This window comes from Pteropus medius, unplaced genomic scaffold, assembly GCF_902729225.1.
Source record: "Pteropus medius unplaced genomic scaffold, Ma_sr-lr_union100, whole genome shotgun sequence".
Taxonomy (NCBI): Eukaryota; Metazoa; Chordata; class Mammalia; order Chiroptera; family Pteropodidae; genus Pteropus; species Pteropus medius.
This window is the reverse complement of record NW_024344240.1, coordinates 17,267,495-17,278,563: the sequence shown is the minus strand read 5'-3', so window position 1 is coordinate 17,278,563 and position 11,069 is coordinate 17,267,495. Positions and strand designations below refer to the sequence as shown.

At 32.3% G+C, this 11,069-nt stretch overlaps 1 pseudogene; it reads right to left on the bottom strand.

The window, feature by feature from the left end:
- Positions 1-8,095: 8,095 nt before the first annotated feature.
- Positions 8,096-8,214, bottom strand: LOC120607613 (uncharacterized; annotated as a pseudogene).
- Positions 8,215-11,069: the final 2,855 nt, after the last annotated feature.

The following is an 11,069-nucleotide window of genomic DNA, read 5'->3' as shown; positions in this document are numbered from 1 at the left end:
CAAGAATAAGAATAAATGAACCAAACCAAATTTGTTGTATATAAGGATTATCTGTGGTGCTTAAGTAAAATGCAAACTCTACAAAAGTTCTGATAATTTACATTTGTGTTGTGGCATAGGGATCAACCTCTTAGAAACTATCCTGAAATTCTAATGCAGGTGATCTTTGGAAGGCTCTTTGAGAAATAGTAACCAAACATTCAACTCAAAATTCTGTTTACCAAATGGAAAAGGGAAAATCTAGCTTTAGGTAAAGCTTTCTAAGCACCGTACTGACACAAACATTCAAAACAGTAAGATTAAACCTTACTTGTATTACTGGAGGGCGAAACAAAAAATTTATAGAAAGGAGAGAATATATTTTTACTTTCTTCCTTATACATTCTTTGATCTTGAGTTCTGCCTTGGAATTTTTTTAAAATTGATTAATTAATTTATTTTTCTGGTGACATTGGTTAACAAAATACAATAAGTTTCAGCTGTATATTTTAACAGTAAGGCATATATATGTATGTATATATATAAATATATATATATATATATTTACATGATGTGTTCACCTCCCATAGTTATATTTCTTTATATTTTTATATTTCTCTATAGTTATATTTCTTTCTGTCACCACGTATTTGACCCCCTTTACTTGGTCTACCTTCCATCCCCTACCCTATAGTACATGTCCATGAGTCTCTGTTTGTTTGTCTGCCTTGGAATTTAATTCACAAACATGAAGCCAGTTAAGGAAAAATGTCGACGCCAATGCTTATGTTGTTCTTTGAACTAATTCTGTGAAGGCGCAGACATCAGTAAGGCAGCAAACCATAACCTCAGAAAAGAGGTAACTTATACCAGGTTCTTCTAAAGCAGAAATGCTCACAGGTCTTAAAGAAAAATGGCATCTAATTTCGACTTTAAATTATTCAGTATTTTCTGTGACTGTCTATTATACCCCCAAGAAATTGCTGCCTTGGAGAAAGAGAAGGAGCTTGCTTGTTCTCATGTTTTTGTTACCAAAACAGAACTAAGAAAAGGGAGAATGGTATGGTATATGAGTTACATTACAATAAAGCTATTTTTTAAAAAGATAAGAGAAACCAAGATATCAGCAATGTACAGATCCAATTACAAAAGAGTGATTAATTTTGCAAGTTATTTTACCTAAATAATAAAAGGAAGGATAGTTCTAGAATGCTACATGACTTGAAGAAATAATTATGCTTGGATGACCACAGAAAGCTAATACTTTTTTATAGTACTTAAATTTCGTAATACTACTTGATTGATAAACTTTCCTTGGAACACAGCACATATTTTGGCTCATGAGTTTCCAGAGGAAAGAACAGCTTATATAAAAGGGCTAGCAATTGTGGTAACATTAATATTGAGTAAATAAATAAAAAATATATTAATTAAATTCTGGTTTTTACTTTCTAAAAATTCACCTAAATATTCTAGAAGAATATAAACTCACCAAACTGTCAAGTGATTAAGTATTAAAATGGTTTTTAGGAAATTGTGATCTTTTTTTTAGAGAAACAAATATTTTTAGTGGGTATGCCCTCTTTTTAATATGAATTATTCTGAGCCACTGTCATCCTCAGATAGAAAGAACAGATTTTCTTACTTCGTCTCTGTTTATTACTTTGACTACTACAACTTATTGGAGGTTTCCATATAGAAATAGTTTTCAGCACATTTATTTTTCTTATACATTAGTTCCAGCTCTACAAGTTCTGCCTCTGAATAGAGACTAAAACAAGTCTGAAAAATGTATGAGTACAAAGAGAAATTTATATGTGACATTAAACAAATTGACTGCATATCATGGTTACCCAATAGACTAAGAACTCTGAGTAGTATTAACATAAGGCTTTATTGTGAAATCAATCTTTTCTAAGATGTAGCAGAAGAGTTTATGGGCCAAATATTTATTTCTCTTATGATCTACAAATATTTAAAGATTATAGTGGCAAGATTTAATTAACACTAGTATTTGTTATTTTCAAGATGCCAAATATATATATAATATTAAAATGTCTTTTACTTTAAAGCAAATACAGCTTGTTCTTTTTTCCAAAGAATGTTAAGGAGATGCTGACAACTGGCTAATATTTTTAACATAATTAATGGTATGTTATTTTGAATCTTTCAAGCAATGCACCATTTGTTTTTTAATCTCCTTATATTTAGACATAGTAGAACAGTTTAAAAATATGAATTAAACAAAGTTGTTAACCGTGATGGAATTTTAAGATATCCTCTTGTCCATTGCCATAACTCTACCAGTAAAGTTAGTATGTCCTGATAGTACCAAAATGACAAAGGAAGTTCTGTGGTCGCAAAACTTAAATTAAGGCATGTAAAAAGGCAATGACTAATCATTTCAAGTTACAGAGCATAATCAAAATCAGAAAAATAATTCAAACTGGATCGAAGTATTAAATAGCTAATTTAAAATTTATGGCCTTGGATATAATTTAAACACATAATTGGGCCCAGTAAGATGGGAAGATCACCGAATTAGAGATCAAGATCCCATGAGTCTTGGTCTATTCACTGCCTTTATGACCTCAGTTTCCACATCTATAAAAAGAGGATATTGAACAAAGAGTCCTCAATGATCCTTTCCCCCCAGATTTTATGGTTTATTATTTCAACCAAAACATATATTCTCTTTGGATATTTCTATTATCTATATCACAGAATTACATAGTTCTTAGATATTCATTGTATTGGAATCATAACATTTATTTTAGCTTACTTTTAACTGGAAAATCTCTGGAGAATATTGGAATTACACAACAGTTGTCTTCCAATCTAATCTGATAAAGGTTTATCAAATATTTATACAATGAAAATAAATTGCAATGGTAAAATTATGAAAACATAAAATTTCAGGCCAATGTTGGGAGATAAAATATTATAAAGATTTAGTGTCATCCATGTTGCTATGTGTTTCATAGTCAAGTTGACTATAAAACAAATGAAAAACGAGCACACTCTTTTTGTCTCTGAGATGGTGAATAGTAAATCATACTGATTACATTATAAATCAACTGCTGCTTATCCTAATCTAAGAGACTCACTTTTAGTGGAATGTGCCCTTCTCTTGTTTTCCTTTGTGATTGGTGGTCACTGATCCATCCACATTCTTTTTTTATTCAAATTTTTAATTTATTTTTCAGTTATAGTTGACATACAATATTATATTAATTTCAGGTGTAAAATATATTGATTATACATTTATATACCTTACAAAGTGATCCTCCTCATAAGTCTACTACTCACCTGGCACCATATATAGTTATTACATTATTGACTATATTACCTATGCTGTACTTTATATCCCTGTGACTGTTTTCACAACTGGCAATTTGTGCTTCTTAATCCTTTTTACCTTTTTCACCCATCCCCCAACTCCCTTCTCATCTGGCAACCATTGAATTGTTCTGTTTCTATGAATTTGTTTCTGTTTTGTTCATTTATTTTGTTTTTTAGATTCTACATATAAATGAAATCATATGATATTTATCTTTCTCTGTCTGACATTTCACTTAGCATAATACTCTCTAGGTCCATCTATATTGTCACAAATGGCAAGATTTCATTCTTTTTTATGGCTGACTAATATCCTTTTGTGTATGTATGTACCACTTCTTTATCCATACATCTATTGATGCACACTTAGGTTGCTTCCATATCTCAGCTATTATAAATAATGCTGCAGTAAACATAGAGTACATATATCTTTTCAAATTAGTGTTTTAGATTTCTTTGGGTAAATACCCAGGAATGGATATGCTAGGTCATATTTTTAACTAGTTCTATTTTTAACTTTTTGAGGAATCTCCATATTGTTTTTCATAGTGGTTGAAAAAATTTACAATGCCACCAACAGTGCCTGAGGGTCCCCTTTTGTTCACATTCTTGCCAACACTTATCTTTTGTTGATTTATTTGCAGTAGTCATTCTGACAGGTGTGTAGTGATATTTCACTGTGGTTTTGATTTGCATTTACCTAATGATTAGTGATGTCGAGCATCTTTTCATGTGCTTGTTGGACATCTGTATGTCCACTTTGGAGAAATGTCTATTCATGTTCTCTGCCCATTGACTTCATTGGATCGTTTGTTTGTTGATGTTGAGCTGTATAAATTCTTTATATATTTTAGATATCAATCCTTTATCAGATATATCATTTGCAAATATCTTCTCCCATTCAGTAGGAGGCATTTTTGTTTTGTTGATGGTTTCCTTTTCGCAGTCTTTATCTCATTGGATATTCTTATCCTTTTTGTCATAGATTAATTGACCACATAGGTGTGGGTTTTTTCCTGTGCTCTCTATTCTGTTTTGATTTCTATAATCTTGTGGTATAGTTTGATATCAGGTAGCAAGATTCCTTCAACTTTGTTCTTTTTTCTCAATATTGTTTTAAGAAATTAAAAAAAAGAATCCCATTTACAATTTCATAAAAGAAAAACATAAAATACTTAGGAATGAGTTAACCCAGGAGGTAAAAGACTATTACTCAAAAACTATAATACATTTCAAAGAAATTGAGAAAGATACAAATAAATGGAAGGGTATACTGTGCTCATGGATAGGAAGAATTAACATTGTTAGAAAGTGCCATACAACCCAAAGCAACGTACAGATTCAATGGAATTTGTATCAAAATACCAATGGCATTTTACACAGAACTAAAATGAATAATCCTAAAATTTATATGGAACTGCAAAAGACCCTGTACAACCAGTCACTTTCCTCTTAGTCTCCATTGTAACCAACAGTATGCCTTTCACATGAGAGAAAAGTATGACTTCACTGATTAAAGATTTATTTGTGTCAAAATTAGTTATACTTAAAGGACTCTAATCTTGGTCCATCTGCCTTCTGTGACATTCTAATGTAACTTTGGATTTCTCCAAGAGAGCTAAACTATTTTTCCCCTTTGGTTCTCTATTTGTTCATTCATTTAATAACTATTTAAAGAGTACCACATACATGTCAGTTTTGTTTTAAGCAATGTAAATATAACGATGATTTTTAAAAAGTCAGGTACTAGTTTATATATCTGGTTGGGGAAAAGGCAGATAAATTAAAAATAAAGAGATTAGTTACATATAAGTGCTCTAACGTAAGTAAGACAGGGTAGTGAGATTGAGGAAAAAACTATGGTAGAATTAGGGGGTATGAATGTGGATAGAGTTGTCAGGAAAATCCTCCATGATGGCTTAGACTTTAATTATGAGGAGAAAGTCATAAGAATACTTAAAGGAAGAACTTTATAGCCCTGACTACATATCTGTCTGATCTGTCTCACTTCTTTCCTCACAAGGCTAACTTCTATGCCAAAGCTCAGTTCAGATGTCATTTCTCTGAGAACATTTTCCTGATGAACAAGATGGGATTAAGTGCCCAATCCCTGTCAACACTTAATCTCAGTGAATTGCAAATATGTTTTCTTGCCTATCACTTTATTGGATATATTGAAGGTAGGTAGAGATTCTGTCTTGATCACTGTTGTTTTCCCTACACTTAGTAAGTGGATATTAATGATGAATGACTAATGTAAAAAAAAACAAAAAAAAACAAAAAAACAAAAAAAAACTACTGACAGTCAATAAAGATTGCATCTTGATTCATCTTTTGACATATTGATAATTAATGTCTAATCTCTTGAGACACTGAGATTAATGTCTAGCCCAAACTCTGTGGCAAATACTTAAGATGACACTTTTCTTTCATATAAGCTTCATTTCTGATTTTTCATAAACTATCAATAAGGGCTTTCTGATCTTATGCTACTATTTTAGAGAAAGCAGATTTTCATAGGAAAATAAAGAGAAGTTAAGTTGCAATTGCAATACATTTAACTTAAAAGCAGCCGAGAGCAATGAGTTTGTTTACAGGTCCTTCCTACAGATTTAGAGAAAAAAACAATACTTTGATTCTTCAAATCCAGAAAAGTGACTGAAACCCTTAGAGGAGTTCTCTGCACTCAGTTTCCTTATATGTGTATTTGTTTAAAACATAGGAGAAATATTAGAAATCATCACATTTATACATTTCAGTATAGCATTTAATATAACCTTTAATGTAACCTTATTGAGAGGAGATGGAATGATGGAAGCAGAGGTCAGAGTGATCCAATGGATGGCTTTGAAGGTGAAGGGGCTATAAGAGTAGGAATGTGGGTGGTGTCCAGAAGCTGGAAAAGGCAAAAAATGGGTTCTCCATAGAGCCTCCAGAACAAATACAGCCCTGCTAACACTTTAATTTCAACCACAGAAGACCCATTTCAGATTTCTGACATCCAGAACTGCAAAAAAAATTAATTTGTGTTGTTTTAAGTGACTAAGTTTGCAGTAATTTGCTATAATTGCAATAGGAAACTAATACAGGAACATGTCATTAACCTCTTAGTACTTTCAATATCCTGTTAAATCAGAATTTCAGCATTTGAATAGTTGTGTCTTATTATCATCATGTTTGTGTTTTGAAAAATGTGTGTTCTTTCTTTGGTTGCTAATAACAATCATGTTTTCATTAAAATATATTTGCTATTTACCTTTAAGTAAATGACATATCCTGAGATTAAAACCTGGGGGCTAATATATTACAATGAGGAGCAACTACTCTAACATTGCAAGACAAAGTGCAGAAAAGTACTTTGCAAGACAAATTGCAGAAAAGATAAGTTTGGAACATCTTGGTATGCCAGAAAGCAAGGAAGTGCTCAAAGAATGATGAGGGCATGTCAAAAGGACACAGGAGCTTATCTTGAAGAGTTTCCAAAGGGAAAATTTGAGAACACTTTGAACACCAAATAAAGATACTAACACCTTGACTGAAAGAGGAAACTATGCACTTATACAGATATAAGCAAACAGAAAGTTTCATGAAGAATGTGATCAAATACCTAATTACAATGAGAAGAAAATTAACTTTACAGTGGAAAAGCTTGGAAAATATCATCTAAATCGAGAGATCAAAATAAACATTATTGGTTATGGAGCAAATAGAAATTATGTGCCACCTATTAAGGTACAACAAGAACACAACATCATTAATACAATATTGAATGTCAACTGTACTTTAAAAAAAATTATAAAGAACACAGCATCACTTCTGTGATATTACTTTCAAAAATGCATAAACCTAAGCAAATTCATGAGGAAACAGCAGAGAAACCTAAATTAAGGAATATTCTACAAAATAAATGGCCTGGAATTTTTAAAAGTGTCAAGGTTGTAGAAGTTGAATAAATACTGAGACACTATTTCAGACCAAAGGAGACAAAAGAGACATGATAACTAAATGCAACAGCTCATGATGCTGAACTGGATCCTTGTGCTATAAAGGGCATTGTTCAGACAATTGGAAAAATTTGTTCGGGGTTTGAGAGTATGACAGTATTAGTATATCAACGTAAATACCCTTATTTGATGGTTAATTTGATTATGTAGAAGAGTGTCTTTGTAGGAAAGACACTAAAATATTTGAATAGGTAGGGTATCACATGGGTAAGCAATTCTCAAATGGTTCAGAAAAAAAGCTTTTGCTACTATGCTTTCAAGTTTTCTGTAGTTTGTGATTTAAATTTAAAATATATATTTTAATTTTGTCAGCTACTCAATGAGACCTTTACTAGCTACTCAAAATTTTCATCCCGATGGTATTTTATATTCCCCTTCCTTCTTTATTTTTTTCGTTTGGCACATACTTTTTATTTATTTATCTAGTTTTGTTTTTTTGTTTGTTTGTTTCACCCAAGAGTATCTGTGAGGACAGAAATGTTTGTGTGTTTTATTTACTGCTGTGTTCCTGAGTGCTTACAATATTGCCTGGAGAATAATAAATGCTCGATAAATCCTTAATGAATAAAAAAAGTATGACCTTATTATATCTTAATTACATCATCATTCACTGCTCAGAACATCTTTTGTTTTACAGAAGAAATCACCAAGTATATCTTTTATTTTATTTTATTTATTTATTTTTTATTTAATTTGTCTTAGACGAGGCAACCCTTGTCTAAGACTGCAAGGTCCTTGTCAGCTTACAATCCCTTATTTTTTTTTATGTTTTACACCTATAGCACCTGGTCTTCCTAGATAGTCTCCCATCCAAGTACTAATCAGGCCTGACCCTGCTTAGCTTCCGAGATCAGATGGGATCGGGCTTGTTCAGGATAGCATGGCCATAGACACCAAGTATGTCTTTTAAAGCAAATTTACCTGGCTGGTTGATTCATCTAAATTTTTACAAATATATATATCTAATAAAGTGTGCAGATATCTGTGCATGTTTTTGTTTTTCTGATTTGCATTATGCCTAGCCTACTGAGACTTATTTTCATTAGTCCTTGTTGAAGTTTTATCTTTTACAATCTAACCTCATAATATTTTTCTCACTTATTCTTCAATGGCATGAGTTATGTGGTCCCCTAGAACTCATAATAATAAAAACATAAAATTAATTTATGGATTTCCCAACCCTCAGAACAAACACTTGAAATTAAAATAGTCTCAATATATACTAATTTCAAAGACTTATTTCACAAATTTTCTGGGAATATAAATTTCAAAACTGAGATCACTCTTCAAATACATTCTAATTTTTGTTATTAAGACAACTGTATTTTTGCTTTCAAATTACAATTTATAATCATTCTCACCTATGCTATTTGGAAGTAGTAGGAGTTTTTCTGTTTTGTTTGTTTGTTTGTTTAGTCTCACCAATCCTCAGCAAATGAGTCTTTACTTAGATAACAACAAGTAGTTCAAACTTGACATGTCAAAAAGTCAAAACTTTGATTTCTGTTTTAAAAACTGTTTCTCTCCAGGGTCCCTTATTCATTTGTCTAATTCAAAATCCATGGAATCATCTTTGACTCTCTCTGTTGTTCATATCTCACATTCAATCCATCAATAAATGCTGGTAATTCTCATTTCAAAATGTTTCCAGAATCATTACCTTTACTACTCCTGTCAGAAAAAGCTTTCACTATTGTAATCTACCTAAACTGATCTACCTTTTTTCATCCTTGTCCTCCTACCACCTAGACTGCACAAGCATTGGGAGTAGGCATTTACAATGAGTCAGATTATGTCACTCAAAACTCTCCAAGGTTTTCTTATCTCACTTAGACTATAAACAAAAGAATTTTTCATGGTAAGACCTACATAAGCTACCTGGTACATTCTCTCTAATCTCCTTTTTTCTTTTTCTCTCTCCCTTACTGCATCCATCTCAGACAAGTTGGGCCCTTTGTTATTCTGTAGGCATAACAAGCAGGCCCTGCCTTCAGAGTTTATATACATTATTTCTTCACAATGAAACACTTTTATTTTAGATATCGACATAGCCCCTCTACAATTTATTTAGGTGTCTGCTCAGAGGACTCTTTCTCAGTGAGAATTTTCCTGCTCATCCTTTCTAACATGGCCATTCACTCTCTTCACCCAGTCAGTATCTACTCTTTATTTCTTACCATTTTAATTTTTTACCTGACTTTCTATCATATAATTGATTATTTTTAATGCTAGTCACTACCACTAGGCTATTAGGTCTGTGAAATGAGATTTATGTTATTCACTGTTGTCAGCTTCATCCACTGAGCTGGGCAAGAAAGTTCTCTGCTTTGTGCCGGGTATCTTATAAGGAAGGCCCTGAATGCCATAAACACACATATATCAAATTATTAAAAAATACATGGATACCTGTAGGAAGATAATTAGCCATGGTCTCTTTCATTGCTTCATGTTTTTGTTCTACACTATCTTTTCAAGGATGTTTTTAAAAGTGAACAGCTTCAGTAGATAGAAATAGTGTCTCCTTTTGAAGAAAGCTTGGTTTTCTCTCTGAAATTTAGTATTGCCATTAAAACCACAATGAACAGAAACAAATAAATAGTAAACAAGCATGCTAGCTCATATTAAAAGTTTTGGTGCCAAAAGAGGTAGAGATATGAATACAACTCTGGAAAAGACTGTCCCACTGTGTTGTTGAAATCATCTTAAAGTAGCTTTTAGTAAAATAAGACTACAAATGGCAGTGTTTATGATATTGTGGCACTAAGGAATTAGTCCATTCTTGGCAACATAAAAAAAGAAATAATTATATTTGTTCTTAGAGGTGTGTCTCTATAGATTATGTTCTATTTAAAAAAATGTTTTTAAAATTATATATTTAAATTTTATTTTGTCTGAAAATTACGCTTCTACTTGTGTAGGGTTATATAATTGTGTGAGTTCTTAAGTTGTTGCTTAGATCAGAAAGGAGAATGTAAAGATTGTAGAAAGGCTGTTAGGCATGATTCCTGTCTCAACTGGGCAGAAGGATGGTAAATGAGACTGGACTACCAGTTTTGGTGGAATTCAACCTGCACTGGACTGTGTTCTATGCATGTTGTTATTTTTTTATATACACTTTTGTCTAACTCAGCATATATTCCAAGCCCTCTTCTCTTTACTGTAATTTCCCATTCTCCCCAGCTAGGAGTGGCCATATGGCAGTGTTTGGGGTAATAGGACATAAGCAGAGGGGTACCGAATAGGTCTTCTGGAGATGTGTTTGCTTTCCTAATAGAAGAAACAAGGTTCCCCAATCTCTATACTTGTCTAAATGTAGGCATGTTTCTGTACCTAAGACAGTTATTAGCCACCATGAGAAAGCAGCTAAAAGAACCACAGATGATGAGCTTGACATTGCAGAGCCATTTACACATTAACAGCACTCTTATCTCTTGATACTATATTATGTAATAAATATAAACTTTTGCTCCAGTTCATGGACAATGGCACTTCTTTGCATGGTAATGAGTATAATTCTGTCAAATATTTTAAGACACTAGATACTTTGAAAAAAGTTAAAACTAGGGTGTTGGACTTTTAGACTGGAAAAGAGAGACACTTTGTTCTCTCTGGGTCTTGTTGCCCTTGAGTCTGGAAACAAAAGACCAAATATCTTTGGCACATCCTCAGTGATAAAAGAGCTGGTCCTTGGTACACAGAAGCAGGGGAAACTCAGCAGAATATTATCCTACAAGAGATGCTGAGAAT